This window comes from Mobula hypostoma, chromosome 2, assembly GCF_963921235.1.
Source record: "Mobula hypostoma chromosome 2, sMobHyp1.1, whole genome shotgun sequence".
Classification (NCBI taxonomy): domain Eukaryota; kingdom Metazoa; phylum Chordata; class Chondrichthyes; order Myliobatiformes; family Myliobatidae; genus Mobula; species Mobula hypostoma.
The window spans coordinates 128,568,311-128,582,370 of NC_086098.1; the positions used below are offsets into that span (position 1 = coordinate 128,568,311).

Here is a 14,060-nt window from a genome sequence, read left to right on the forward strand (position 1 = left end):
TATCATTGAGGAAGAAAACAGAAGAAGGTCGCGATGTTATAAGGTACGGAGGAAAGAAGCTTGTATACAACACAACACCCTGGCATTGTGCAGAGGGGCCAGATAGTTTATTTCTGCGCCGAGCGCGCCATATGTTCTGTTCTGTCCGCAGGCCGTTTGGGTCTGTCTGTTGGTCACTGCCTCCCTCTGCTGGTGGATCGAGGAATTGTATAGGCTGACAACTGGCAGCAATGAATCAATGCCACACTGTGCTGCGTTCACACTGGTCACAGGCTTCGCTGGTCAACGTTGCACCAGTTACCTGATCCAAACCTGGAACACACTTGCCCACTGGTGTTTTGTGTCCCACAGGCTCCAGACTGACGTGGAAGACGCCTGGGCGCCATGGCCGCATAGCGGTTCCCGCGACGCTGTTACAGCTCGGGGCGTTCTGGAGTTCGGACTTCAATTCCGGTGTCTTTCTGTAAGGAGTCTCTGTATGTTCTCCCCATGGAATGCATGGGTTTTCCCTTTGGTGCGCCTGTTTCCTCCCACAATTCAAAAACGTACAGGGTAGGTTAATTGGTCATTGTAAAGTGGAGGTTAGGGTTAATTGAGGTTGTGGGGCTGCGGGGTTCCCTTTGTCCGCAGGTTTGATGGTAAGGTTGGGACCGGTGTGGAGAGAATGGAGGGCAGTGCATTCAGAGCGGGAAAGGTTTGAAAGGAGTGAGGAGTGCAGTTCAAGATGGTTCACGTCTCATAGGCAATTTGAAATGAAAAGAGCCAGAACCAGAGCAGAGGTGTCCAAAACGAGGAGGAGGGTTGAAGACGGGAGAAAGGGTCAACAGCGCGGAGTGTGGAATCCTTGCCAGAGAAGTAGCTCGGAGACTGAGGCAGCGGAAGAAGTGCTGGACGTCATGGCAGGCGTGGAACTCACTGAGCTGAAGGCGAAGGGGGACAAAGGTGAGGCCCTTACTGAGAACATTCTGCCTCAGAGAGGGGATGGTTGGAGGGAATGGTGAAGATACAGCAAGGAATAGAGTTGGGATCAGAGGGAGTGGAGAGTTAGTGGTGTCTGAGGAGAGAGGAGGGTTGGGGTGTTCAGGGAAGGTGGGGTGGGAGGATGACAGAAATGCTGAGGACCCAGAAGCTGATGGTGGGGCCTGAGAGATATGGGGTTGTCGAGTGGTGGTGGGGTTAAGAGAGACAGGTGATCCAGCAGCAGTGTGGAAAGTCTCGGCCTGGTGGTCAAGGATGGCCTGGAACCAGAGCTAGAGGCTGTATAGTAAGCAGTCTGAAGGCATTCAGGGTCCTAGGAGCTGGCGTTGCTGGTGGTGGAATTTGGGTTCTGGATCCATTTGGGGTTGTTGAAACTGGTCTTGGTGAGTGTCACCGGTCCAGAGGTGTCCAGAGCCATTGGGCCGGAGATGATGGCTGCAAAATCTGTATTCTGGGGGCATCCAATGGAATTGAGGTCTGAATGGGAGGCTGCAGGGATCGCAGTCTGGGGGCATCCAGGGCCATCGGAGTTGGAGACGGTGGGGTCTGCGGTTAGGAGACAGACAATCTTTCAGTCCTTGCTGAACATGAGGAAGGCAAAGAACTGGTGGTTGAAGGCATGGATCCAGCAGAGGAACAAATGTTGGAGAGGTCCATGACAGACGGAAGAGAGAGAGGCCCAGAGCTGTGGCAGAGACTAAGTCAGGGCCACCAGGTATCTCTGCATGGCAGAAAGGGTGGCAGGTAGAAGGTGGAGGGAGAAGCTGTCTTTGGAAGGAAAAGTAGAAGGGCTGATTATTATTTAAATAATGAGAGATTGCAGCATGTTGTTGTGCAGAGACACTTGGGAGTACTTGTGTGTAAGTCACAAAGCAACATCTTTCATGACACATGCCATTGATATTAAACCTGATTCTGATTCAAAAGTTCAGTTTGCAGGTGAAACAGGTTGTCAAGATGTCAAATGGAATGTTGGTCTTCATTGTTAGGGGGATTAAGTTTAAGAGCAGGGAGGTTGTGCTGTAATTGTACAGGGTACTGGTAAGCCACAACTGAAGTATTGTGTGTAGTTCTGTTCTTACTCAAGGATCCTGATGAAGGGTCTTGGCCCGAAATATTGACTGTTTACTCTTTTCCATAGATGCTGCCTGGTCTGCTGAGTTCCTTCAGCATCTTGTGTATATTATTTGATTTCCTGCATCTGCAGATTTTCTCTTGTTTGCCAAAGAAAGATGTACTGGGTTTGGGGTGCTGCAGAGGAAACTCACCAGATGGACCGTTTTCACAAATTCTATTATATCTCTTTACTTTTCTGTAAATGCCTGCAAAGAAATGAACCTCGGGGTAGTATATGATAACAGATACATACTTCGATAATAAATTTGACTTTAATGTATCAGAAGCATTTGATGTCTTTGGGACTGTACTTGATGGAGTTCAGAAAGATAAGGGGGAAATCTCATGAAAATATAACAAATACTAAAAGGCAAGGATAGAGTAGAAAGTATATTTCCATTAGCATGAGAATCTAGGATCTGAAGGCACAAGCTCAGAATAATGGGCTGCCTCTTTACAACCAAGATTGTAAAGACCCAGATGGTGGTGAATCTGTGGAGTTCATTGCCATGGGGCCCTAATTCTGCTCCTATATATTGCCTGACGTCTACTCTTTATGAATTCTAATCACTGGTGTTTTCCCTTTGATGCCCATCAACCTGAGTCATACAAATTGGAATTGAAATTAGTTTATTATTATCTGATGTACTAAGATATTGTGAAAAGCTTTTCTTGCATACTGTTCATATCGTTACTCAGTGCACTGAGGTAGAACAAGTCAAAACAATAACAATGTAGAATAAAGAGTCCAGCTACAGAGAAAGTGTATGCAGGTAAACAATTAAGATACAAGATCATAACGAGATAAATTGTGAGATCAAGAGTCCAACTTATCATACTAGGGAACAATTTAATAGTCTTGTAGCAGTGGGGTAGAAACTGTTCTTGAGCCTGGTGGTATGTGCATTCAGGCTTTTGTATCTTCTGCCTGATGGAAGAGGTGTCCTTGTCTTTGATTATGTTGGCGGCTTTACTGGGGTAGAGAGAAGCACAGGCAGAGGCCATGAGTGGTGCCTGGTCTTCATGATGTGCTGAGCTATATCCGTAATTCTCCTTAGTTTTTTTGTGGTCAGTTGCCATACCATATTTGGTCAAATAGTCCCTTGATGCCAAGGGAAGTCGCTCTTGTCTTTTGGTCCATTCCTTTACCAAGGCCTGAAGGCGAGAGGTTTTGGTGAAACCCAAACTGGACATCATTAGGTTAATTGTGAGCAAGCACCTTCAACAATGACTTCTATTCTTTGCTGATGATTGAAAGTAGACTCAATTGTCTGCTGATAGTCATCATAAATCCCAAATGCTCCAGTGTGATTTACATAGAATTCTAAAACAAAGTTATGTCAGCTATTATAGTATGCAAATAGAGAAACATAACATCAAATTCATTTAAGATGTTAAAACCTCAGTGGTACATCTTCTAAAGTGCAGCAGGATGGAGAAAGCTACTGGAGGAAAATTGGAATAATATGCCCAAACTTTGGGAATGGCCCAATGTATAGAGTTGGTCATTTCTGCTATTGTGTGTCTCCACTTGGAGAAGATGAGAATTTGGTTACATTCAGTTACAAGCAATCAGGGTTTCCTGGAATTTGCTCAATTGTCCCAAACAATTTTTGCAGAAGTATTTCTGAGAGCTTATTGTTTTTGCTGAACTAAATATCAGCAACCCATAGGATTTATTTATTTACCGAGACAGCTTGGATAGTAGGCCCTTTAAGACACATTGCCCCAGTAATACCACTACACCGATTAACCCTAACAGAATCATGGGGCAATATACAATGACCAATTAGCCTACCTGGTACCTCGATGGTCTGTGGGAGGAAACTGGAGCACCTGGGGAAAACCCATTCATTCTACAGGGGGATGTACAGAGACACTTTACAGAATGGTGCCAAAATTGAATTCCGAATTGCCTTGCCTGTAACAGCGTGGCACTAACTGCTATGCTCCCTTTATGATAAACAGGCAAAGTATAGAACGATGACGTCTAAATGACCCTATGTAGTCCTGCTTAAAGGGGAGCACACCATCTCATTATCTCTCAGTCTACCCACCTAGTCACCCCAATGGCCACATGTCCCCGCCATCAATGGCAGAGTCTGCAGTTCCAATATTAGCCTCAGTTCAGAACTCACCGAATTAGTGTGGAAGCATGTAGTCCTCCATTCTAAATCATACAGCACTGAAACGGGACCTTTCCAGCTAGTGTGAGTTCAGATGAAGAGCCTTGACCTGAAATATCAGTCATCCATTTGCCTCCATAGATATTGCTTGATCTGTTGAGTTCCTCCAGCAATTTTTGTACTGATCCAGATTCCAGCAGCAATAGTCTCTTGTGTCTGATGTCTTTGAATGCTCTGCCTTACAAGTGACCTCAAGCCCACAGCAATGTGTTGACTGCTTGACTGCTCTCTGAAGTGGTCTACTCAACTACTCAGTTGCTTCAGAACCTCTATATTTAAAGAGCTACCCTTTTCATCTTCTGAAACAAATTTCCCAAACTCGACCACAAATGGTGTCACAATTGCTTCCAATGCTCTGTTCAATAGTTCTGAACTACTGACCAACAAGTGAAGTTCATCTTCTGCATCAGATTTTCCATGATGAACATTTGTAATGTGTAATTTGAATCTGTTAATCTTAAAAGCTTTCTGCATAAGCCTCCAGATTCAGTGGGTATGAGTATTTATCAAAGAGATTCGGTGCAGAAACTGGTCCTTTGGCTCATTTCTGTTCCAACTACCAATCACCCACATACACTAATCCTTTACTAATCCCATTCCACTCTCCCCATAATCCCATTAACTTGCCTTCACTCTAGAGTCAATTTACAGAAAGATATGGATCAGTGGAAAGTTGGGCAGAGCAGTGCCGGATGGAATCTAATCTTTGTATTTCCAGCATCTGGGAGTGATGCATTTTGTGAGGTCAAATAGTGGTGGGACATACTGTGTACTATAAACGTTAGGGCACTGATCTATGTTGATGGGCAGTGAGATCTTGTGATCCAAGTCCATAGTTCCATGAAAGTGGTAACACGGCTGACAAGGTGATGAAGCACATGGCATACTTGCTTCCAGAGGTTGGGGCATGGAATTTTAGAATTGGGACACCACGTTGCTATGTTACAAAACACTGGTTAGGCCGCATTCAGAATATTGTATGCAGTTGAACATACTATAGAAAAGATGTAGTTGTGTTGGAGAAAATGCAGAGGAGATTGACCAGGATGTTGCAGGTTGGAGGACTTTAGCTATGGAGAGAGATTGGATTGGCTGGGCTTGATTTCCCGAGAATGAAGAAGGTTGAGGAGTGACCTGTTAGAGGTATATAAAATTATAGGAGACATAGAACATAGAGCAGTTTAGCACAAGAACAGGCCACTTGGTCTGTGATGTCTTGCTGAAATTAAACTAATCCTTTCTGCCTATGTGATGTTCATCTCCCTCCATTCTCTGCATATTCATGTACCTAAGAGCCCCTTAAATGCCTCTATCATGTTTGCCTCCACTACTGCCCCTGGCAACACATTCCTGGCACCAGCCACTCTGGTTATAGAACATAGAACATAGAATAGTACAGCACATTACAGGCCCTTCGGCCCACAATGTTGTGCCGACCCTCAAACCCTGCCTCCCATATAACCCCCCACCTTAAATTCCTCCATATACCTGTCTAATAGTCTCTTAAACTTCATGAGTGTATCTGCCTCCACCACTGACTCAGGCAGTGCATTCCATGCACCAACCACTCTCCGAGTAAAAAACCTTCCTCTAATATCCACCTTGAACTTCCCACCCCTTACCTTAAAGCCATGTCCTCTTGTATTGAGCAGTGGTGCCCTGGGGAAGAGGCACTGGCTATCCACTCTATCTATTCCTCTTATTATCTTGTACACCTCTATCATGTCTCCTCTCATCCTTCTTCTCTCCAAGGAGTAAAGCCCTAGCTCCCTTAATCTCTGATCATAATCCATACTCTCTAAACCAGGCAGCATCCTGTTAAATCTCCTCTGTACCCTTTCCAATGCTTCCACATCCTTCCTATAGTGAGGCGACCAGAACTGGACACAGTACTCCAAGTGTGGCCTAACCAGAGTTTTATAGAGCTGCATCATTACATCATGACTCTTAAACTCTATCCCTCGACTTATGAAAGCTAACACCCCATAAGCTTTCTTAACTACCCTATCTACCTGTTCTAAAAGAAAACTCGCTCTCAACTACCCACTAGTCTTAGGCAATTTGATTCTATATAGATACAGGAGAGAGAGTCAAAAGCTTTCTCCCATGGTAGGGACATCAAAAACGAAAGGGCATATCTTTCAAGATTTTTCCAAGGTAACTGAGCAGTAAATTTGTTACACTTAGAATAGTTGATACCTGGAATGCACTGCCAGAGGAGGTGGTGGAATCAAATACAATTACAACTTGTAAGAAGCATTCAGACAGACTCTTAAAATAAGCAGGGCTTAGACGGGTAACATTGTAATGTGAGCAAATGGAATTGGTTTAGATGGGTAAAAGGGTCAGCCTGGATTTCATTGGTCAAAGTATCTGATTCTGCACTGTATAACTCTGACTGAGGTTTAACTAAAAAGACTTCTGTTGAGTGTTAGTGTAAAATACTCCACATAACAAAGCCCTTTCAATTAAATCACAGATCATAGGAGACTCCACACCAGCCATTACTCCAGATAGTTAACTCTGAAACTTGGCTTACTTGTCCCATCATCCCATAGCACTCAAGGAAGGAGCTACTTTTCTGTGCTCTTCTGGACAGAGAAAGTTCCTGCTATCTTTTATTTCCTGAGTTGTTGAGCAATGATTCACCCTGTCAATCACTGAAACACCTTGATCTGAGTTTCTAACTCCAACCTATTGTTACGTACCCCGTAACTGGGTTGCCAAACCAGCAGAAATGGATCACTCAGTTGGAGTCTGGAGTACTAGAACTAAGAAAGTTTTATTAAAGAAACAAGCAACACAGTAATTGAAAGGATAATAAATGCAACAGTTCAGTGATGATAAACACACATGTGCACAGAATTAAGATAACAGCATCAATCAAGCTCTATCGTTGTCTAGGGGTAAATGACCAAATTTCAAAATGACTCAAAGTTCAGTTCGCAGTAATCGTTTCCATGGCGATGGACAACGTGGGGGAAGAGAGACAGAGAGAACAGGAACAACTCATCATTCAGCACGGCTTCACTCACAGATCAGCGAGATTGCTCACAAACAGCATTTGGGCGGGTCCTTGGTGATGTCACCTGAGGTCACCGACTGTGACCCCTCCTCCAGATGCGGTCGATCCTCTGCAGTGAACCCGGCACCCAGGCAAGGGCGGACACACACCGGGTTCCCGCTGATCGTACCTTTCCACCCTGGTCGTTGTTTGTTACTTCTCACCCACTCGTGAGAAGCGCACCGCTTCCAGGGTCTCGTTACCTCGGGTGGCGTGTGTCTGTCTTAGCGAACCTGTCCCTTTTTATCCCCCTGCTGGGGTATCGCCTGTCCATCACTTCAAACAGTTCAGGGTTCAAAGGGGGGAGCCGCTCCAGACAGCTCTCCCTCCCACATCCCTTCATTACACATCTCCAGACGCTGCTCCATTGTTCCTTATCTCTCCTTCCCCTGAGGGCAGGTGGCAGACCAACTGCTGATGCCACTGATGCTAGCCCAGGCCAGCAAACATCTTAATTTTATGTGTATTCTCGTAACACTATATATTTTTCTGACCGGCAAACCATCCAGTTCCCATATTTAACTCCCTTCAACTTAACAAGTAGTTAGAAGTGAGTGAAATATTTCAGCTCAAGCCAATACAACCTGATGTTTTGATACCCCACTCAGTAGAACCATAGAACCATAGAAACTACAGCACAGAAACAGGCCCTTTGGCCTTTCTTGGCTGTGCCGAACCATTTTCTGCCTAGTCCCACTGACCTGCACACGGACCATATCCCTCCATACACCTCCCATGCATGTATCTGTCCAATTTATTCTTAAATGTTAAAATAGAACCCGCATTTACCACCTCGTCTGGTAGCTCATTCCATACTCCCACCACTCTCTGTGTGAAGAAGCCCCCCCCTAATGTTCCCTTTAAACTTTTCCCCCCTCACCCTTAACCCATTTCCTCTGGTTTTTTTCTCCCCTTGCCTCAGTGGAAAAAGCCTGCTTGCATTCACTCTATCTATACCCATCATAATTTTATATACCTCTATCAAATCTCCCCTCATTCTTCTACGCTCCAGGGAATAAAGTCCTAACCTATTCAACCTTTCTCTGTAACTGAGTTTCTCAAGTCCCGGCAACATCCTTGTAAACCTTCTCTGCACTCTTTCAACCTTATTTATATCCTTCCTGTAATTTGGTGACCAAAACTGAACACAATACTCCAGATTCGGCCTCACCAATGCCTTATACAACCTCATCATAACATTCCACCTCTTATACTCAATACTTCGATTAATAAAGGCCAATGTACCAAAAGCTCTCTTTACGACCCTATCTACCTGTGACGACACTTTTAGGGAATTTTGTATCTGTATTCCTAGATCCCTCTGTTCCACTGCACTTCTCAGTGCCTTACCATTAACCCTTTATGTTCTACCTTGGTTTGTCCTTCCAACGTGCAATACCTCACACTTGTCAGTATTAAAATCGATCTGCCATTTTTCAGCCCATTTTTCCAGCTGGTCCAAGTCCCTCTGCAGGCTCTGAAAATCTTCCTCACTGTCTACTACACCTCCAATCTTTGTATCATCAGCAAACTTGCTGATCCAATTTACCACATTATCATCCAGATCATTGATATAGATGACAAATAACAATGGACCCAGCACTGATCCCTGTGGCACACCACTAGTCACAGGCCTCCACTCGGAGAAGCAATTCTCTACCACCACTCTCTGGCTTCTTCCATCGAGCCAATGTCTAATCCAATTTACCACCTCTCCATGTATACCTAGCGACTGAATTTTCCTAACTAACCTCTCATGCGGGACCTTGTCAAAGGCCTTACTGAAGTCCATGTAGACAATATCCACTGCCTTCCCTTCATCCACTTTCCTGGTAACCTCCTTGAAAAACTCCATCAGATTGGTCAAACATGACCTACCACGCACAAAGCCATGTTGACTCTCCCTAATAAGCCCCTGTCTATCCAAATGCTTGTAGATTCTGTCTCTTAGTACTCCCTCCAATAATTTACCTACTACTGACGTTAAACTCACCGGCCTATAATTTCCCGGATTACTTTTCAATCCTTTTTTAAACAACGGGACAACATGAGCCACTCTCCAATCCTCCGGCACTTCACCCATAGACAGCGACATTTTAAATATTTCTGCCAGGGCCCCGGCAATTTCAACACTAGTCTCCTTCAAGGTCCGAGGGAACACCCTGTCATGTCCCGGGGATTTGTCCACTTTAATTTTCCTCAAGACAGCAAGCACCTCCTCCTTTTCAATCTGTACAGTTTCCATGGTCTCACTACTTGATTCCCTCAATTCCATAGATTTCATGCCAGCTTCCTTAGTAAATACAGACGCAAAAAACCTATTTAAGATCTCCCCCATTTCCTTTGGTTCCGCACAAAGCCGACCACTCTGATCTTCAAGAGGACCAATTTTATCCCTTACAATCCTTTTGCTCTTAATATACCTGTAAAAGCTCTTTGGATTATCCTTCACTTTGACTGCCAAGGCAACCTCATGTCTTCTTTTAGCCCTCTTGATTTCTTTCTTAAGTATTTTCTTGCACTTCTTATACTCCTCAAGCACCTGATTTACCCCCTGTTTCCTATACATTTCATACAACTCCCTCTTCTTCTTTATCAGAGTTACAATATCCCTTGAGAACCAAGGTTCCTTATTCCTATTCAATTTGCCTTTAATCCTGACAGGAACATACAAACTCTGCACTCTCAAAATTTCCCTTTTGAAAGCTTCCCACCTACCAATCACATCTTTGCCAGAGAACAACCTGTCCCAATCCACGCTTTTGAGATCCTTTCTCATTTCTTTAAATTTAGCCTTCTTCCAGTTCAGAACCTCAACCCTAGGACCAGATCTATCCTTGTCCATGATCAAATTGAAACTAATGGCGTTATGATCACTGGAACCGAAGTGCTCCCCTACACAGACTTCCGTCACTTGCCCTAATTCGTTTCCTAACAGGAGATCCAATATTGCATCCCCTCTAGTTGGTCCCTCTATATACTGATTTAGAAAACTTGCCTGAACACATTTTACAAACTCTAAACCATCTAGACCCCTAACAGTATGGGAGTCCCAATCAATGTATGGAAAACTAAAATCCCCTACCACCACAATTTTATGTTTCCTACAGTTGCCTGCTATCTCTCTGCAGATTTGCTCTTCCAATTCTCGTTGACTATTGGGTGGTCTATAATACAATCCCACTAATGTGTCCATACCTTTCCTGTTTCTCAGCTCCACCCATAAGGACTCAGTAGACAAGCCCTCTAATCTGTCCTGCCTGAGTACTGCTGTAATATTTTCCCTAACAAACAATGCTACTCCCCCACCTTTCATTCCTCTGCCTCGATCACATCTGAAACATCGGAACCCTGGAATATTAAGCTGCCAGTCCTGCCCCTCCTGTAGCCAAGTTTCACTAATTGCTACAACATCATAATTCCACGTGTCAATCCACGCCCTCAACTCATCCGCCTTCCCTGCAATACTCCTAGCATTGAAATATATACACATCAGAAGATTTTTACCACCACTCACAACCTTTCTATCAACGGATTTGCTTAAACTTTCAATATCATTTATTTTCACCCCAGCCACACTGTCAGCTCTGGCACTCTGGTTCCCTTCCCCCTGCAAATCTAGTTTAAAGCCTCCCCAATAGCATTAACAAACCTCCCTGAAAGGATATTGGTCCCCCTGTGGTTCAAGTGTAACCCGTCTCTCTTGTACAGGTCCCACCTGCCCCAGAAGAGGTCCCAATGATCCTGAAATCTGAAACCCTGCCCCCTACACCAGTTCCTCAGCCACTTGTTCCTCCTCCAGAGCATCCTATTCCTACCCTCACTGGCACTTAGCACAATAATGCACCCATTGACTGCCTGGATAACCACCCCTGGCTGGAGGGGAAAGAGAGCTGAAGTAAGAACATCTTCTAACTGTAGGACAGAGTTGCCTTTGAGTTTAAGGTCTTGCCAGTTTAAGGTCCACTCCAAGGATGGAGAGACAGCAAGCTGCAAACTCTCATTGGCTGGAGTATGGCAACTTGTAAGATTCTATATCAGAACCTTCTCCTGGTGGATTCTCAGGATGAAGTCATTCTCTGGACAAGAGAGAAAATAACTATTGCCAGACTATTTCCTGAAACAAGAAAGGCTGTGAAGGTACGAGGTATAGGAAATACTAATTGCCTGAGATACACTGATAATGTGAAGCATGAATTTTATCACTCCTCACCATTGAGGACATGTACAAGGGGAGGTGTCTCAAGAAGTTGGCATCCTTTCGTCAGAGACGCATTAGGGTTGGTGTTAACCCTAACCCTAATGCGTGTGGGGGACATCTGGGCCACGTCTTCTTCTTGGTGCTGCCATCAGGCAGGAGGTAAATGAAGTTGAGGACACAAACCTCAAGGTTCAACAATACCTTCTTTCCCACTGCCATCATGTATACCAATGACAATAATCTTGAATTCGACTGTATAAACTGATGGCGGCGCGCCTGCACATGCGCAGCCCTCTGGTGAAAAATGACATCGTATCTGTTAAATAGGGGCCATGGACAATTCTAATTTGATGGAGAATGGACGTGAAAGCACAGAGGAACATCTGGAGAAATTTCTGAAACGCTCGTTCGCTGCTGTCGTTACTGTGTGGTCGGGAATCTTTCGGAGGGTAGGCCTCAAAATCCCTGGCCTTGCCTGCTTTTGGCGACCGAGAAGGAGGTTGAATCGTTCGGACAGAGATGGCGCTCAGTACTCGGTGTCAGAGAGCTGATCAGAGCTCGAAGTTCTTGGATGACTCAGAGTCGGATTGTGGTCAACATGGCAGGGAGAGTTTTTCTTCCTTCTCCCGTCTGTGTGAGATGTGGGACATTTGAGAGACTTTGAACTTTACTGTGCTCATGGACTTCTTCATCAAGTTATGGTATTGTTGCACCGTATAACTATATGTTATAATTATGTGGTTTCGTCAGTTTTTTTTAGTCTTGGTCCGTCCTGTGTTTTGTGATATCACACCAGAGGAAATATTGTATCATTTCTTAATGCATGCATTACTAAATGACAATAAAAGAGGACTATGTGTCTTCATAATCTAAACTGTTCCTGTACTGTGAATACAAGAAACTAGCAATCTCTTGCTCTCGTTGTTGCAGGAGAGCCATCTCTCTCTTGCTCGTTGGTGAGAGAGATCCTGCCTGCCGGGTTATGAACTGTAGTTTTGGATGGGATCTAGATCAAGGTCTGTTTGGGCGGCGGGGGGGGGGGGCCGCTTTTGCTATTGCTTGCATGGTGGGATGGTGGAGGGAGCAGGGAGTGGGAGGGTCAATGCTTTTGCTGCTGTTTGTGTTGTGACGAAAGAGGGTTACAAAAGTACACATTGACTAAGATGTTAACTGTCCTGTGCTAGCACCAGTGGGATCAACAGTTGATCTGCCACCTGTCCTCAGGAGAGGGAGATAAGTAAGACAATGGAGCAGCATTTGGAAATGTTAATGAAGAGACGAGAGAGTTTAACGGAAGGAGACACCGGTCTGAATATTGTCAAGACCGGCTCCTTTTGAACCCTAAACTGTTTGAAGTGTGATGGACAGGCGATACCCCAGCAGGGGGATAAAAAGGGGCAGGTTCGCTAAGATACAGACACACGACACCACAAGGTAACGAGACCCTGGAAGCGGTGTGCTCCCACAAGTCGGTGGGAGTTTTGGAGGTCTGGTCATGGGACCAGCCATAGACTCACAGGGTGGAAAGATACGGTCGGCGGGAACCTGGTGTGTGTCCGCCCTTGCCTGGGTGCCGGGTTCACCGCTGAAGAACGATCGTGTCTGGAACAGAGGGGTCACAGTTGGTGACCTCAGAAGACATTACAAAGGGCTCGCCCGAAAGCTGACTGCGAGGAATATCGAAGGTCTGTTTGGAATCCGATTTGCATATTCATTTGTTCTCTCTCTCCAACGGCATGACGGCGGTTACTGCGAACTGAACTAAACTGAACTCTGTCCCTTGTGATTGATCATCTTACCCCTAGACTGCGATAGAGCTTGATTGACCCTATTATCCTAGTTCTGTGTACATGTGTGTTTATTCATTGCTAACCTGTTGCATTTATATCCTTACTATTAGAGTACTGTGTTGCTTAATTCTTTAATAAAACTTTCTTAGTTCCAGTAATCCAGACTCCAACTGAGTGGTCTATTTCTGCTGGTTTGGCAACCCAGTTACGGGGTACGTAACAGTGTGTTGGAGGGGGAGGTGGCTTTGGGGTTTTGATGTTTCTATCATTCATTCAATAGGGTTTCTTGTTTCATGGATGTCTGTGAAGAGTAAGAATTTTGGGCTGTTTACTAAATACATTCTCTGATATTAAAATGGAACCGTTTGAGTACATCTGAGGGAATCAGAGCAAGAATATCCTTTAACCACTGGGGAAGGGTGGGGTAGTGAGTTTGAAGACACAAAGGTTGGCGGTGTTGTAGAAGGTGCAGAAGATTGTCATAGGTTACAACAGTGTATGGAGAGGTTGCAGAGGTAGGCGAAGAAGTGGTGGCTGAAGTTCAGTTAGGGAAAGTGTGAAGTGATTCACTTTGGAAGGTCAAACTTGCAGACAGAATACAGGGTTCATGGCAGGATTCTTAGTGTGGAGGAACAGGTCCATAGATCCTTCAATGTTGATGAGCAAGTTGATGGGATTGCTAAGAAGGCATATGGTTTGTTGGATTTCATTTGTCAGGCATTGAG

At 44.8% G+C, this 14,060-nt stretch overlaps 1 long non-coding RNA gene across 1 annotated transcript in view; it reads left to right on the top strand.

Annotated features, from left to right (window-relative positions):
• The first annotated feature begins 277 nt into the window (after positions 1 to 277).
• The window catches only part of LOC134342472 (uncharacterized), a 43,529-nt gene continuing 29,746 nt past the window's right edge, over positions 278 to 14,060 (top strand). The window contains exon 1 of the long non-coding RNA XR_010017026.1: positions 278 to 463. This is a non-coding gene — a long non-coding RNA (uncharacterized LOC134342472). The remainder of the gene's footprint in view (positions 464 to 14,060) is intronic.